Here is an 18,795-nt window from a genome sequence, read left to right on the forward strand (position 1 = left end):
TTTGTGGCAATTGTGAATGAGAGTTCATTCACGATTTGGGTCTCTGCTTGTCTGTTGTTGGTGTATAGGAATGCTTGTGATTTCTGCACATTGATTTTGTATCCTGAGACTTTAATAAAGTTGCTTATCAGGTTAAGAAGCTTTTGAGTTGAAATAATGAAATTTTCTAGATAGAGGACCATGTCATCTGCAAACAAAGACAATTTGACTTCCTCTCTTCCTATCTCAATACCATTTCTTTCTTGCTCTTGCCTAATTGCTCTGGCCAGAACTTCCAACTCAATGGTGGAGAGTTCTAACCACTAAGATTGATGAGACAGGGCATCCTTGTTTTGTGCCAGTTTTCAGGGGGAATGTTTTCAGCTTTTGCCAACTCAGTATGATATTTGTTGTGAGTTTGTCATAAATGGCTTTCATTATTTCAAGGTGCATTCCTTTGGCACCTAGTTTATTGAGAGTTTTTAACATGAAGCGATGTTGAATTTTATCAAAGGGTTTTTCTGCATCTATTGAGAAAACCATGTTTTTTTTGTCTTTAGTTCTGTATATGTGATGAATTGTGTTTATTGATTTGTGTATGTTGAACCAGCCTTGCATTCCAGGGATGAAGCCAACTTGATCGTGGTGGATAAGTTTATTGTTGTGCTGCTGGATTTGATTTGCCAATATTTTATTGAGCATTTTTGCATTGATGTTCATAAGAGATATTGGCCTGAAATTTTCTTTCTTTGTTGTATCTCTGCCATGTTTTGGTATCAGGATGATGCTGACCTCATGAAATGAGTTAGAGAAGAATCCCTCCTTTTCAATTGTTTGGAATTGTTTCAGAAGAAATGGTACCAGCCCCTTTTGTACCTCTGGTAGAATTCAGCTGTAAATCTACCTGGACCTGGGCCTTTTTTTTTTTTTTTTGGTTGGTAGGCTATTTATTACTGCCTTAATTTCAGAACTTGTTATTGTTCTATTCAGGGATTCAGCTTCTTCCCGATTCAGTCTAGGGAGGGTGTGTGTGTCTAGGAATTTACCATTTCTTCTAGATTTTCTAGTTTATTTGCATAGAGGTGTTTATAGTATTCTCTGATGGTTGTTTGCATTTCTGTGGGGTCAGTGGTTGTATCCCCTTTATCATTTCTGATTGTGTTTATTTGAATCTTTCCTCTTTTTTTCTTTATTAGAGGTTGATTATATTGATTTTTTTTTTTTTTTTCAATAAAACAGCTCCTGGATTTGTTGATTTGTTTGAGTCTCTATCTCCTTCAGTTTCTTTCTGAGCTTGGTCATTTCTATTTTTGCTAGCTCTGGGATTTATTTGCTCTTGGCTCACTAGTTCTTTTAGTTGTGATGTTATTGTGTTGATTTGAGATCTTTCTAGCTATTTGATGTGGCATTTAGTGCTATAAATTTTTCTGTTAACACTGCTTTAGTTTCATCCCAGAGATTCTGATACATTGTCTCTTTATTCTCATTGGTTTCAAAAAACTTCTTTATTTCTGCCTTAATTTTATTATTTACCCAGGAGTCATTCAGGAGTAGGTTGTTCAATTTCTATGTAGTTGTGTGGTTTTGAGTGGGCTTTTTAATCTTGAGTTTTGTTTTTTTTTTTTTTTTTTTTTGGAGGCAGAGTCTCACTCTTTTGTCCAGGATGAACTGCAGTGGCATGATCTCAACTCACTGCAACCTCTGCCTCCCAGGTTCAAGAGATTCTCCTGCCTCAGCCTCCTGAGTAGCTGGGACTAAAGGCATGAGCCACCACACCTGGCTAATTTTTGTATTTTTAGTAGAGATGGGTTTCACCATGTTGGCCAGGCTGGTCTCGAACTCCTGACCTTAAGTGATCCACCTGCCTCGGCCTCCCAATAATCTTGAGTTCTAATTTGATTGCACTGTAGTCTCAGAGACTGTTATGATTTCAGTTCTTTTGCATTTGCTGAGGAGTGCTTTACTTTCAATTGTGTGATCAATTTTAGAGTAAGTGCTATGTGGCACCAAAAATAAAGTATATTCTGTTGTTTTTGGATAGAGGGTTCTACAGATATTTATCAGGTCCACTTTGTCTAGAGCTGAGTTTAATTCCTGAATATCTTTGTTAATCTTCTGTCTCAATGACCTATCTAATACTGACAGTGGGGTATTGAAATCTCCCACTATTACTGCGTGGGAGCCTAAGTCTCTTTGTAGGTATCTAAGAACTTGTTTTATAAATTTGGGTGCTCCTGTATTGGGTGCATACATATGGATAGCTAGCTCTTCTTGTTGAATTGAACCCTTTAACATTAATGGATTGTGCTTCTTTGTCTTTTTTGATCTTTGTTGGTTTAAAGTCTATTTTGTCAGAAACTAGGATTGCAAACCCTGCTTTTTTCTGCTTTCCATTTACTTGGTAAATTTTCCTCCATCCCTTTACTTTGAGTCTATGTGTGTCTTTGCACATGAGATGTGTCTCTTGAATACAGCACACCAATGAGATTTGTCTTTGTATCCAGTTTGCCATTCTGTGTCTTTTAATTGGGACATTTAGCCCATTTACATTTAAGGTTAATATTGTTATGTGTGAATTTGATCCTGTCATGATGATGCTGGCTGATTAATTTTTCAGACATGTTAATGTAGTTGCTTCATAGTGTCATTGGTCTGTGTATTTCAGTGTGTTTTTGTGGTGGTTGGTAATGGTTTGTCCTTTCCACATTTAGTGCTTCTTTCAGGATCTCTTGCAAGGCAGGCCTGGTGGTGACAAAATTCCTCAGCATTTGCTTGTCTGAAAAAGATCTTATTTCTCTTTCACCTATAAAGCTTAGTTTGGCCAGATATAAAATTCTGGGTTGGAATTTCTTTTCTTTAAGAATGTTGAATATTAGCCCCTATCTCTTCTGGCTTATAGGGTTTCCACTGAGAGGTCCACTGTTAGTCTGATGGGCTTCCCTTTTTAGGTGACCTCGCATTTTTCTCTGGGTGCCCTTAACATTTTCTCCTTCATTTCAACCCTGGAGAATCTGATGATTATACGTCTTGGGTAGATGTTTTTATGGAGTATCTTATTGGGGTTCTCTGGATTTCCTGAATTTGAATATTGGCCTGTCTTGCTAGGTTAGGGAAGGTCTCCTGGATGACATCTGCAGTATGCTTTCCACCTGGTTCCGTTCTCCCCATCTCTTTCAGGTACTCCAATTAGTCATAGTTTCAGTATTTTTACACAGTCCCATAGTTCCTGGAGGTTTTGTTTGTTCCTTTTTATTCTTTTTTCTCTAATCTTGTCTGCTTGCCTTATTTCAGCAAGATAGTCTTTAAGCTCTGATATTCTCTCTTCCGCTTGGTCGATTCAACTATTGATACTTGTGTTTGCATGATGAAGTTCTTGTGCTGTGTTTTTCAGCTCCATCAGGTAATTTATGTTCCTCTCTAAACTGGTTATTCTAGTTAACAACTCCTATAATCTTTTATCATGGTTCTTAGCTTCTTTGCATTGGGTTAGAACATAATCCTTTAGCTCAGCAAAATTCATTATACTCACTTTCTAAAGCCTACTTCTGTCAGTTCATTCACCTCAGCTTTAGTCCCATTCTGTGCCCTTGCTGGAGAAGTGTTGTGATCATTTGGAGGAGAAGAGGCATTCTGGCTTTTGGAATTTTGAGAATTTTTGCATTGGTTTTTCCTCATCTTCATGGATTTATCTACCTTTGATCTTTGAGGCTGATGATCTTTGGATGGGGTTTGTTGGTGGGGGGGGGGTGTCTTTTTTGTTGTTGTTATTGTTTTTGTTGCTTTCTGTTTGTTACTTTTTCTTCTAACAGTCAGGTCCCTCTTCTATAGGTCTGCTGCAGTTTGCTTCGGGCCCACTCCAGAACTTCTTTGCCTGGTATCATCAGTGAAGTCTGCAGAACAGCAAAGAGTGCTGCCTGCTTCTTCCTCCAAAAGCTTCATCCCAGAGGGGTACCTGCCTGATGACAGCCAGAGCTCTTTTGTATGAGGTGTCTGTCGACACTTGTTGGGAGATCTTACCCAAACAGGAAGCATGGGGTCAGGGACCCACTTGAGGAGGCAGCCTGTCCCTTAACAGAGCTGGTGTGCTGTACTGGGAAAATTCCCCTTGTCAGGATCAGCTGCAAAGCTGGTATGCTGTGCTGGCAGAATCCCCCTTGTCAGGATCAACCTCTATCTTCGTAGGCGGCAGGCAAGAAAGATTAAGTCTGCTGAACCTGAGACCATAGCCACCCCTACCCCCAGGTGCTCTGTCCCAGGGAGATAAGAGCTCTGTCCGTAAGCCCCTGACTGGAGCTGGTTGATTTCCTTCAGAGATGCCCTGCCTGGTGAGGAGTGATCTAGGGAAGCAGTCTGGCCACAGCCACTTTGCTGTGCTGTGGTGAATTCTGTTCAGTCCAAACCTCCCAGTCTCCTTAGCACTGTTAGAGGAAAATCATGTACTAAAGCCACAGTAATGGTGGTCCCCTCTCCCCCAACCCCAAACTCAGTTGTCCCAAGCAGACTCGACTGCTGTGCTGGCAGTGGGAATTTCAAGCCAGTGGTTCTTAGCTTGCTGGGCTCCATGGGAGTGGCACCCGCTGAGCAAGACCACTTGGCTCCCTGGCTTTAGCCCTCTTTCCACTGCAGTGGATGGTTCTCACTGGAGTTCCAGGTGCCACTGGAGTACATAAAAACTCCTGAAGCTCAGTGCCTGCCCAAAGAGGTGCCCAGATTTGTCCCTGAAAGGGCTCACAGGGGAATCTCCTGATCTGCAGATTGCAACAATCCATGGGAAAAGCCTAGTACCCTTGGCAGGTAGCACAGTCCCTCACCACTTCTCCTGGCTGGGGGAGTAAGGTTCCCCCACTTTGTGCACTTCTCAGGTGAAGCGACACTCCACCCTGCTTCTGCTAGCTCCCTGTAGGTCATGTCCACCACCTAGCCAGTCCCAATTACTTCCTTCTGTATTGGTCTCACCGGGAGCTGAAGACCAGAGCTGTTTCTATTTGGTCATCTTGGCCCAAGACCTGTTCAAAATACTTAAAATCCTGTCCAGAAAATAATTAGTAATCAATAAATTGTTATTATTTGTATTTTTATTCCTCTATATTGTTATTATTTAATTCATTACTCCCACTGTTTTCTTAAATCCACAGAATTAGCATAAATCTTAAATGCAGAGAAGCAAAAGTGCAGTAGGGTACTTAGACTATCCATTATTTAGGCCACAGAAAGATTAAAGAGCAGGTGAGACCCAGATCTTCCAATTGTTGCCTTTATCCACTCTAATCCATACAGCAAGTCACTTGCCCGAATACAGCAGATTCAGAAACACAAATACATGGCAGCTTAAACCTTAAATGAGAGTAAACAAGGATAAAATCAGAAGTTAATAAAGAACTAGACTCCTTTAAAGAAGTTTATTAAAAATAATAATAACAAGATCTATTTGTCATAATTCAGCTTAGCCAAGCCCAAGGATTTTTTCTTTCCTGTGGCCTACCAATGTTCTGCTTTATCTAAAACCTGATTTCTTAACATTTTACTTTAACTATGGGGAAGGGAAACATACTTTTTAGGAAATGATCATTTTTAGTACTTGACCTGGAACCTTCCCTGTTGAGGAAACACATAACTTGACAAACATTTCTTTCCAGACAGCTGAAGTCAGTTAATCTATCAAGTAAATCACAAGCATCAACAATATCTCCAACTGGTTAGATATCGAACTTGTCTTCTAGGGAATCATGATAAAAGAAATGTCTTCTGTTAAGAATCAAAGCTTTTGTCTCATTAAACAGCCTTGCACATTGTAATCTCGACATTGAAGCATGATGGATAATGGTTAACACTCACTTTTGAGTTAAGCTCTGTTTCTGACCTTGAGATGTTGAGTAACCCAATGTACTTCAGCTGCATGTTGCACAGATATAATAAGATTTTTTGATTGTTTGTTTTTGAGACAGAGTCTCATTCTGTTGCCCAGGCTGGAGTACAGAGGTGCGATATCGGCTCACTGCTACCTGGGCCTGCTGGGTTCAAGCAATTCTTCTGCCTCAGCCTCCTGAGTAGCTGGGACTACAGACATGCACCACCATGCCCGGCTAATTTTTTTTTTTTTTTTTTTTTTTTTTTGCATTTTCAGTAGAGACGAGATTTCACCATGCTGGCCAGGCTGGTCTCAAACCCCTGACCTCATGATCTACCTGCCAAAGTGCTGGGATTACAGGCATCAGCCACCATGCCCAGCCATAAGACGATTAAAAAAATACAACAACAACAATAAAAAACTTAATATAGGATCTGCCATAAAGTAAGTGTTTGGTAGATTATTGCTTTTATCATTATCATCATCTGTATGATGTCATATACCTACAATAAAGTAATTTGTACTTATCTTCACCATGCTAAAGGTAAAGTATTAAGGCTATTTTGCCCAAAAGCACATAGCTAATAAAAAATACATTAATAAATTATTACATTACATTTTACATTTGTTTGTCTAAGCCTCAAACTGTTGTTTTTCCAATTGACAAAAATTTAAGTGGTAGAACTTTATTTGATTCCAACAATTCCAATTCTTCTCATTCTGTAAAACTTCAAAGTCATAAATTGCTGAAGGATTATTTACTAAGACATAAAGTTCTCCCTTCCTTCCTTATTTCTTTCCTTCATTCCCCAGTTCCCTTTGCCTTGGTTGTCAATAAATAGCACTTACAGAGAAAGGAGGAAAAAGAATAATGTTTATTCAGTTCCACAAATGGTTCAAACATCCAGCACAGGCCCACATGAAAAGATTCTTTTTTTCAGTGACTAAAAAGAAAACCACAATAGGAACCTCTGACTGACTCTAGGGCAACAATATTTTACAATCTGCCAATTGATTGAAGCCCAACAGTTGCCTCAAATTTAAATAATGAAAAGAGAAATAAGAGAGAATTTCATGACAGGTCAAGAAGAACAGGTTCATGTAGTGGCCTGAAGCTAGGCCAAGGGCATATCCCACAACAGAGCAAAAAAATATTCTAACAATCTCAAAAATGTTGGAATTTATATGGTTTCAGTTATTTTATGCTATACACAATATATGTTACAAAAGGCAAGGGGTCTTTTTATAAGAATCCATGTAAGTGTTTCTTAACATGCTAGTTTTTAGAATAGAGGCTGCTGGCATATTAAATTAAAATCTACACAAAATTAATAGGCTTTCAGAACCAGAAGATATCCATAGTTTTCTAAATTGATTGTTTCAGAGAATTATTTATTGATGAATTTCTCTTGAAGGAGAGATTCCATGACTGACCAAATATGCTTAGGATTCATTTGGTTAAATAAACTTCAGCAACCCATTTTTTCTTTTCTTCTCCTTACTTTTTTAACTCCAGTACTTTTTGTAGCCTTTAATATGCTAAAGTATGTTGTGAATTTCCAAGAAGAAGATACAGATTCCCTTATTTTTCAAGCTGTTGTGGAAAGAGAATTTTTTTTTCTACTAGTGCACTTATCGAGTGGTTCTGTTAAATAATGATTGGAAAAAATGCTAATATAATTTAGGAGATTATAGTGTCCTAAAGGCCAAAGAATGAACTTATTTTCTCAAGATCAACCAACTAATTAATAATAGAATTAGGAGACTTCTATGTATCTCAGATTATCCAATGAAGAGATCTACTGGTCTTCAAAAAAAAAAAATGAAAAAGTTATCAATGGTAATATACAATTTAATCCCATAACAAAATATATATATATATGTATTTTAAAACACAGAAGATAGAGAATTAATCAAACAATTTTTAGAATGTATGGAATTTAGGATATAACATCATTGTTTTTAAACATTGGGCTATTCTAGCAGAATGTATACATGTAAGATAGCAGAGAATATATATATATTATATTTAAACACTGGGCTATTCTAGCAGAATGTGTATGATAGTATATACATTACGTATGTATGTATATATGATACTAAAAGATAGATAAGATAGTGTGTGTATATATAAATATATATACACTAAGATAGATACTATGTTATATTCATACATTCTGCTAGAATAGTCCAATGTTTAAATATATAATATATGTATTATATATATAGGATCCTATGTTAATATATTCTGCTAGAATAGCCCAATGTATAAATATATATGTACCACCTTATATTTATATATTTATATATATTTATATACAAATAAATATATGTATGTGTATATATACATATATAAATATATTTATGTATACATATGCATATATGCATATGTACATATACATAATGTAGATCTATAATATATATTATGGATTTGTAGGTAAAATTCCCTGGTAGAATAACATGACTTCCAGTCTTAGGGCAAGTTTTGATATTTATCATAGAAATGTGAAAGGGGACATTGTAGAAATGACCAACTGGAAAAACATTCATAGATGATTCATTCTATTATTTCTTAGAAGGATAATCTTTCCATCAGTTCATTTGTTTATTTAACAAATATCAATCAGGTACTTGGATGTGCCAGAAATTATTTTACCTCTAGGGTATACACTGGTAAACAAAACAAGAAAGGCTCTTGTTTTCATGAAGTTTACATTCAAATGAGTAAAATGAACAATAAGCAAGCAAAAAATAGATCATTGCAACCAAGCACTTTGAAGATAATAAAATGATAAAGACATAAAGAAGGGAAGGAAGGGGGACTTCTCCCAGATGAGGAGAAAAAACACTTAGACAGAATGAGCAGAGAAGACTTATCCAAGGAAACAACATGTGCACTGACTCCCAAATGACAGAAAAATAACTAGATAACTGTATGAGTTCATTTTCACGCTACTATAAATACCTGAGATGGGGTAACTTATAAAGAAAAGAGGTTTAACTGACTCAGAGTTTCACCTGGCTGGGGATGCCTCAGGAAACTTACAATCATGGTAAAAGGGGAAGCAGGTACCTTCTTCACATGGAGGCAAGAGAGAGGAGAGAGTGTGAAGGAGGAACTGTCAAACAATTCTGAAATTATGAGAACTCACTCATTATCATTAAAACAGCATGGGGAAAATTGCCCCTATGATCCAATCACCTCCCTCCCTCAACAATCCAAAAGACAATTCGAGATGAGATTTGTATGGGGACACAGATCCAAACCATATCAATAGCCATGTGAAAATCTGGAGGAAAGAACTATTGCTCAGTGGGAGGCATCGTGTCCTAAAGGAATCATAAGAAGAAAATTTAAAACTCTAAATGGGAGAATAAAGAACATTGCTATGATTTAAATATGTTCTCTAAAATTTCATGTATTGGTAACTTGACCCCCAATATAGCAGTGTTGAGAGGTGGGACCTCTAGAAGATGAGTGGGTCATGAAGGCTCTATCCTAATGAATTGATTAATAGATTGATAGACGAATGGGCTATTGAGGAAGTGGGTTAGTTATCAGGAGGGTGGTTCTGTTATAAAAGTCATTTTGGTCATGTCTCATGAGCCCCCTCTCACCCTGTGATGCCTTCTGCCATGTTATGACATAGCATGAGGCCCTCACCAGAAGCTGAGCAGATTCAGCCCCTAGACTTTGAACTTCCAGCCTTTAGAACTCTAAGAAATAAATTTATTTTCTTTATAAATTACCTAGTCTCTGGTATTCTGTTATAGCAATAGAAAACAGATAAAAACAAATGGTCTCAAACAAAACAAGAATGATGCAGGAATATAAAAGTATGATGATCAAAGAGATTCTAATACTAACAGTGCAGCAAAATGGTAAGCCTGGCCAAGATGACAGCAATAGTGAGAAACTGTGCTTTTACAAAAACAAGTTGTCTCCCCAAAAGAAGGAACTCTGAGATCTTTCTTTAAAGTACAGTTAAGAGAAGATAACTAATATATTGAAAAGCAGGTTAAAAAAAAGAGCAGCACGCAAAACATGGAATGCCAGTCAGTTAGTTCAGCCTAGCTGCTAGAGTGTTGCAGGAAAACAAAGCCCAGGAAGAACAAACACAATCTTCTAAATTTAAAGAACAGCAGCTGTAGGTAGATAAAAATATCTTCTGCTTAGCATTGTGATGCAATGATAAAAGATTGAAATGGATGAAAGAAGATATTTATCTTAGTCTGCTCAGGCTATCATAACAAAATACCATAGACTGCATGGCTTAAATAACAAATTTATTTTCACACAGTTCCAGAAGCTGAAAGTCTGATATGGAGATGCCAGCATGGTCATTTTGTAGGGAGGGTTCTCTTCCTGATTTGCAGACAGCAGCCTTCTCTCTGTGTTCTCATCTGGCAAAGAGAGAAAGTTTTAGTGTCTCTTTTTATAAAGGGCACTAATCCTGTCATTAGGGCCCCACCCTTATAACCTAACCTGAACCTAATTATCTTCCATAGGCTTCATTTCCAAATACCATCACACTGGGGTTAGGACTTCAACATATGAATGATGGAGGAGGGGACACAAGTCAGTCCACAGCAACATTAAAGTTCTGTCAGTTAGTTTTAGAAATTAATGGAAATATTTTCTAAACTGGATTTAGGATTACGACAAAAGAGTCTGAGGCATTTAAGAAATCAGAATGCTGCTGGAGACATTTGATCAAAGTATTACCTAAAGAAAGAAATACAAGAACCCAAAGAGATGACAATCCAAGAGGTAAGATCTAGGCAAAGACTGAAGTTTTGTCCCTTACCTCTAGTGAAGAACCAGTTCAACTCATGTCTTATACAAGAATGGTGTCCTAAATTAAACTCACATTTAATATGTGCACTTCAGTGAATTATGTATCTTTTTATTCATCTTTTGCCACCTTTGATCTCGAGTTTATATTTAGCACAGTAACCTAAGTTTGATATAAGATAGGTGCCAAATAAATATTGGCATATTTTTACTGTAGTGTGAAGTGCAAGGACTTCAGAATCTTGTGGATCTGGTACCTCAGTCTCTTAAGCCTATACTAAAGGGATGCTGGTTTCTCTAAAGAAAAAAATTTGAAATAAAATGTATTTTGACTTTTTACTCACTCATCCCTTTACTCTTTCCTAAGCATACATCAAAATCTAGGAAGAAAGATTGCTTTCTTTCTTTGAATTACACTATAGCTATGGAAGTGGGGAGAGAAAGTTAATAATGTTTTAAATTAATTTAATCTATTATTGTATATACAACTTTTTACCACATTTAAATGTTGAGACCCAAGACTCTGGTAGTCGTTGAGGTAGAAATAGACAAAGAAAGATTGCTTTCTTTCTTTCAAGTTTGAGGACACTGTTCATGCCAAATTTACCAGGGGTAGACATTTTTCAGAAGAGTGTATTAGTTGGCTTGGTCTGCCATAGAAAAATACCATAGAATGAGTGGCAAAACAACATAATTCATTTTCTCACAGTTCTAGAGGGTAGAAGTATAAAACCAGATGCAGTCAGGGATGGTTTCTGGTAAAGCCTCTCTTCCTGGCATGTAGATGGCTGCTTTCTCTCTATATTGTCACATGGTCTCTTCTCTGTGTTCATAGAAAGAGGGAATTCTGTGGTGTCTCCTCTTACAAAGACACTACTCCTATCAGATTAGGATCCTACCCTTATGACTTCATTTAACTCCCTAAAGGCCTTATCTCCAAATATGATCACATTGGAGATGAGGGTTTTAACAAATGATTTTTTGGAGGGACACAATTCAGTCCATAACAAAAAGTTTAAAAGGAAGAATGGGGTGCTAGGTAAATAGTTTCTCTATAACTTGTATTTTCATTTGCTTCTTAAGAGTATATGTATACATTAGCTACTGCCACAAAATTGCTCTATTGCAAACCTTCTCTAAATAAAGTTGCTAAAATTTATTCTCACAAATCTGTAAGTAGGCTGATGCTGATGCTGGCTGGGCTCAGAGGTCTTGCTAATTTCACCTGGGTTAGCTCTTACACCTGGGTGTGTCCTATATGATGCTCTAGACTGGGCCATGATGAGTCAGCTCTATTCCCTGGAATCCACCTCCTAGGACCAGCAGGTAAGGCCTGGCTTGTTCTTCTCACAGCAAGAAGTTCAAGAGAGTATGTCTAATTATATTCAGGGGCTATGCTTTTGTCAAATCTGCCAACACCCCATTGGCCAAACAAGTTATTTGGCTATACTCAGAATCAAGGTAGGTGAATTACACTATAGCCATGGAAGTGGGGAGAGAAAGTGAATAATGTTTTAAATTAATTTAATCTATTATTGTATATACAACTTTTTACCACATTTAAATGCTGAGACCCAAGATTCCGGTAGACTTTGAGGTAGAAATAGACAGAACCGAAGGTTAAGTATACCAATAAATTTGGTTCTAGAGTTTAGAATGAGATCTCAATAAATTAGGGCTTAACTAATTAAAATTCTACCTTGAGATTTGGGGGTCCCAGCAAGTGCTAACTTGTCTTGCTTAATTAATTGTGCATATGTTCCCTCCTACCTCCCCCAAATCTGTTTTAACCTTTCTTTAAGACGGTCTTAAGAAATGGGGAGTTGGCATTCAAAGGGTATAAAGTTTCAGTTATGCAAAATGTATACATTCTAGAGATATGCTGTACAACATTGTGCCTATATTAACAGTACTGTACTATATACTAAAAATATGTTGAGGGTAGATCTCATTTTAAGTGGTTCTACCACAATAAAATAAAACAAAATGATTATTTCTGAGGGAAAAAAGGGTGTAGTGAAATACGTAATGGTGTCAAGCACAATGCCTGGCACACGGTAGGTGCTCATCAAAGTTTTCTTCTGCCCTTTATACAAATCTAATTCAAATTGGCTCAGGCACAGAATTGTTTCTTCTTCTTCAGGCCTTAATTTCTGACATTTAAAGTTGGAAAACTCCTTTCATATTTCTTTAAAGAGCTACTAAGTATAGTTGAACTGAGTTAACAATCTGATCTTCATTTTTAGTATTTGGGGAGAAAAATAATTCTGAGTTTGCTACAGCACTGGTTTTCCAGAACCTTTTTATAAAACTAGTGCCCTTTGAGATCATCCCCAATATGAGGAGCCCAAATCATAGACTGTTTAATCTAACATATGCCACAGACTTATAACATTCACAAGGGATATGTAAAAAGACCTTTGCAAATTCCCATATGTTAAATGTCACTGCATCATATAAGTTTTCACATAAGTCTGTTGAATGTAATGATGCATTTAAATAACCCCCTCAGACCTCTAATAAGGGTTTCTGAACACCTGGTAAGAAGCTTAAAAAAAAAAAAAAAAACAGAACCACAGTGATATTGAGACATGGACTGATTGAAGAGGCTCACTCAAAGCCTCACATGTTTTTCCCTCTCACACTGGCCTCAAGGACACGTGATTCAAACATAAGACTCAACACACAAGTACAGCAAATTGTGAACTTTTTAGGTTTCCTATGAGTTGTCAAAATCACAAATGTTAACTTTGTGAATGGCAAGGCTCCATTCAGCCATGAGATGGAATTCAGTGGAATAGTAGGAGGTGAAAGATACGCATTAGAATAGAAAATGAATTAAGCATGCAGGCCTCCTGCAGTAGCATAAATGAGAGATTGCATATGTTCAACTCAGTCTTTATATGATTAGGTAAGATGTGCAACAACTGAGTATAAACAGGAGCTAATAATCTGAGTAACAAGCTCTGCTAAGAAATAAATATCCCCATGCTCCCATTACACAATGAACATTCATTAGCATATAACCTTCCACTTACGAGTACACGTGGGAAACCTGCCAATAGGACACTATACGCCAAAGACGATTAAATCAGCATTACAGAGAGAAAATCATAAAAACAGACTTTCTAAAGAATTTAACTAGAAGCACTACATTTGCTGGAAGCCAGAGTTTGAAATCTCTTGCTGCCAGTTATTCGTAAAATGAAATTTCAGACTAGTATGAGAAAGACAATACCAGATACTCTTTATTGTTAACCAACTTTACCATTCTGTTACAAATGCCTTCCCACTTTAATGTTAGGGCATTCATGTAAGTACTAAATTTCATTAAGTAGCATGGATGATGAGAATGACCATGAAGACAATGACGATTATAGTGGGTTGTGTCTATTGCATGCTTTCTACCTACTAAGCTCTGTCCTATGTGTTGAAACAACCTTTAGCTATCACAACAATCCTATAAGATAAAACTTATTGTATTCCCATTTTATAGCAGGAGAAAAATATATACAGAGTGAGAAGGGATAACAGTAGAGACTGAAATCAAAAGGTCTGAGTTTGGTTCTAGAGTCTGAGCCCTTTACCAACTTGCTGTAGTGCTAAAGAATAGTTAAGATAATTCAGATATCTCTTTGCCTCACATGTCTGTGAAACCGAGCAACTGACATAACCACTCTAAATGTAAATTTTTTCATCTGTAGAATGTATATGGATAAACATACCTAACTTCTATTTAAACTTATTGTAAGACTTAAGTGAGACTGAGAATGGAAGTCATATTACACAATATGTGGAAGAAAAATTTCAAAAATATTCTCTCTTATTAAGAGTTGTATTAGCTCTTATTTTATTAAAAGGAAATTACTTGTCATGTGGCACTCTTGCCTTAAAAATTTACCCATTGATTTTAAAATTTAGCTTTATTAAAATATATCATAAAATGTATCCTCATATAAAAATATAAATTATATATTTATAAAACAATTCTTATCAGAAAACATTCTTTGTAACAGAAAAACTTGAAATATCAAAGCAGACATTATATTTAGGACAATTACAGTTATATGGAATATTACTAGACTTTCTATACCCAAAACTAGTCCACATTTCAACATTTCTTTTTCACAGGACTTATTTAAAAAATTGAAATTCTAGGTGAACTCACCTAGAGCCTTATAAAATAACAAGGACTTTGGAGAAAAACATTCACTAAATTTAAGAATTGCCTTTAAGAAAACATAAAAGTATCTCGAGAATTATGACATTATTATATCAACTAGCTATTGATATAAAAAAAGCAAGGAAACAATATCAGTGGCATGCCAAAATATGCATTAATTTTCATAGATTTACAGGTCGATCAGCCAAGGTGGCCCTGCTTCAGGCTTTGACAGCTGAGGAAGCTCTTCTTCCTCACACAGGTCTGAAGTTGGCTGGGCGATTCTGTGCCATATATATTCCTTCTGGAGTTCAGTGTAAATGGGCAACACTACCCAGAGGAAGCTCTTCTCATAATCACGGCAAAGGAAGCAGAACACGCAAGTCCTCTTAAAATTTAGACTTGGTACTAATAACATGTTACTTCTGATTGTTCTATTGGCCAAAAAGACAACTGTCTTTTTCATTTGGAAAAAGACAAGCTGTCTTACTTTATTTGTATTACTATAAAGAAATACCTGAGGCTGGGTAACTTATAAAAAGAAGGGTTTGTTTGTTTCATAATTCTGATATCTAAAAAAGTTCAAGACTGAGCATCTGGTGAAAGTCTCAGGCTACTTCCACTCATGTCAGAAGGTGAAGGGGAGCCAGTATGTGCAGAGATTACATGGTGGGAGAGAAAGCTAGAGAGAGATGGAGGAGGTACCAGGCTCCTAACAACCAGCTCTCACAGGAGCTATATAGAGCAGGTCACTCAGCTTCACACTCAGTGAAAGCCTTAATCTATTCATGAGGGATTCACTCCCATGACCCCAACAAACACCTTCCATTAGGCCTGGCCTTCAACACTATGGATCATCAACATGAGATGGGAAAGGGACAAACATCCAAACTACAGCATTTCACTTCTGGAACCCCAAATCTTATGTTTTTCTCACATTTCAAAATAAAATCCCTTCCTAAAAGTCCCCAAAAATCTTAACTTGTTTTAGCATCAACTCAAAAGTTCAAAGTTTAAAGTTTCATCTGAGACTCAAAGCAAGTTTCTGCCAGCTATGAGCCTGTAAAATCAAAAACAAGTGATTTACTTCCAAGATACAATGGTTATACCATTCCAAAGTAAACATTCCCATTCCAAAAGGGAGAAATCAATCAAAAAAGGGGCAACAGACTCTATGGAAGTCTGAAACCCAGCAAAGCAGATACTAATTTTTTTTTACTTGTTTTTTTATTATTAACTTTTTATTCCCATAGGTTTTGGGGAATAGGTGGTATTTGGTTACATGAGTAAGTTCTTTAGTGGTGATTTGTGAGATTTTGGTGACCCCATTTCCCAAGCAGTATATACTGAACCTAGTATGTTGTCTTTAATCCCTCACCCCCTTTCCAACCTTTCCTCCTGAGTCCCCAAAGTCCATTGGGCCATTCTTATGCCTTTTCATCCTCATAGCTTAGCTCCCACTTATGAGTGAGAACATACTATGTTTGGTTTTCCATTCCTGAGTTACTTCACTTAGAATAATAGTCTCCAATCCCATGCAGGTTGCTGCAAATGCCATTACTTCATTTTTTATGGCTGAGTAGTATTTAATCATATATACACACACACACACACACACACACACACACACACACACCACAGTGTCTTTATCCACTCATTGATTTATGGGCATTTGGGCTGATTCCACATTTTTGCAATTGCGAATTGGCTACCGTAAACATGAGTATGCAAGTATCTTTTTCGTGTAATGACTTCTTTTCCTCTGGGTATGTACACAGTAGTGGGATTCCTCAATCAAATAGTAGTTCTACTTTTAGTTCTTTAAGGAATTTCCACACTGTTTCCCATAGGTTGTACTTGTTTGCATTCCCACCTGCAGTGTAGAAGTGTTCCCTTTTCACTACGTCCACACTAACATCTATTTTTTTTTTTTATTATGGCCATTCTTGCAGGAGTAAAGTGGCATCGCATTGTGGTTATGATTTGCATTTCACTGATCATTATTGATGGTGAGTATTTTTTGGCCATTTGTATGTCTTCTTTTGAGAATTGTCTATTCATGTTCTTAGCCTACTTTTTGCTAGGATTATTTATTTTTTTCTTGCTAATTTGTTTGAGTTTGTTAGAGATTCTGGATATTAGTCATTTCTCAGATGTATAGATTGTGAAGATTTTCTCCCACTCTTTGAGTTGTCTGTTTACTCTGCTGACTGTTCCTTTTGCCATGTGAAAGCATTTTAGTTTAATAAAGTCCTAACTATTTATCTTTGTTTTTATTGCATTTTGTTGGGTTCTTGGACATGAAATCCTTGCCTAAGCCAAAGACTAGAAGGTTTTTTTCCGGTGTTATCTTCTAGAATTTTTGTAGTTTCAGGTTATAGATTTAAGTCCTTGATGTGTCTTGAGTTGAATTTTGTATAAGATGAGAGATGAGGATCCAGTTTTATTCTCCTTCATGTGGCTTTCCAATTATCTGAGCAGCATTTGTTGAATAGGGTGCCCTTTCCCCACTTTATGTTTTTGTTTCTTTGTCGAAGATCAGTGGCTGTAAGTATTTGGGTTTATTTCTGGGTTACCTCTTCTGTTCCATTGGTCTATGTGCCTAGTATACCAGTACCATGCTGATTTTGTGACTCTGGCCTTATAGTATAGTTTGAAGTCAGGTAATGTGATGCCTCCAGATTTGTTCCTTTATCTTAGTCTTGCTGTGGCTATGCAGGCTCTTTTTTGGTTCCATATGCATTTAAGGATTGTTTTTTCCTAGTTCTGTGAAGAATGATGGTGGTATTTTGAAGGGACTAGCAGTGAATTCATAGATTGCTTTTGGCACTATGGTCATTTTCACAATATTGATTCTACCCATCTATGAGCATGGGGATGTGTTTCCATTTGTTCGTGTCACCTATGATTTCTTTCAGCAGTGTTTTGTAGTTTTCTTTGTAGAGGTCTTTTACCTCCTTGGTTAGATATGTTCCTAAGTTTTTTTTTTTGTTTGTTTGTCTTTTTTGTTTGTTTGTTTGTTTGTTTAGCTATTGTAAAAGGATTTGAGTTCTTGATTTGATTCTCAACTTGGTCGCTGTTGGTGTGTAGGAGAGCTACTGATTTGTGTACATTAATTTTGTATCCTGAAACATTGCTGAATTATTTGAGCAGTTCTAGGAGCTTTTCTGAGGAGTCTTTAGGGTTTTCTAGGTATAAAATCATATCATTGCAAACAGTGACAGTTTGACTTCCTCTTTACCAATTTAGATGCCCTTTATTTCTTTCTCTTGTCTGATTGCTCTGGCTAGGGCTTCCAGTACTATGCTGAATAGAAGTGATGAGAGTGGGCATCCTTGTCTTCTTCTGGTTCTCAGAGAAAATACTTTCAACTTTTCTTCATTCAGTTTTACATTGGCTGTGGGTTTATCATTAATAGCTTTTATTTGATTGAGGTATCTCCCTTGTATGCCAATTTTGTTGAGAGTTTAATCATAAAGGGATGCTGGATTTTGTTGATTGCTTTCTCTGCATCTGTTGAGATAATCATGTGATTTTTGTTTTTAATTCTGTTTATGTGGCATATCACATTTATTGACTTGCATATGTTAAACCATCCCTGCATCCCTTGTATGAAACCCACTTGATTATGGTAGATTATCTTTTTGATATTTGGTTGAATTTGGTTAGCTAGTATTTTATTAATGACTTTTGCATCTATGTTATTCAGGGATATTAATCTGTAGTTTTCTTTTCAGTTATGCCCTTTTCTGGTTTTGGTATTATGGTGATACTGGCTTCATAGAATGATTTAGAAAGGATTCCCTCTATATCTTATGGAATAGTGTCAATAGGATTGGTACCAATTCTTCTTTGAATAGAGGAATTCAACTGTGAATCTCTCTGGTCCTGGACTTTTTTTTGTTGCTAACTTCTTTTAAATTACCATTTCAATCTTGCTGCTTGTTATTGGTCTATTCAGGGTATCTAATTCTTCCTGATTTAAGCTAGAAAGGTTGTATCTTTCCAGGA

General features: G+C 36.6%; 1 long non-coding RNA gene across 1 annotated transcript in view; it reads right to left on the reverse strand.

The window, feature by feature from the left end:
* Positions 1–10,097: 10,097 nt before the first annotated feature.
* Positions 10,098–18,795, reverse strand: part of LOC105463596 (uncharacterized) — a 34,377-nt gene continuing 25,679 nt past the window's right edge. The window contains exon 4 of the long non-coding RNA XR_011620588.1: positions 10,098–10,231. This is a non-coding gene — a long non-coding RNA (uncharacterized lncRNA). The remainder of the gene's footprint in view (positions 10,232–18,795) is intronic.

The sequence above is a fragment of the Macaca nemestrina genome, chromosome 3, assembly GCF_043159975.1.
Source record: "Macaca nemestrina isolate mMacNem1 chromosome 3, mMacNem.hap1, whole genome shotgun sequence".
NCBI lineage: Eukaryota > Metazoa > Chordata > Mammalia > Primates > Cercopithecidae > Macaca > Macaca nemestrina.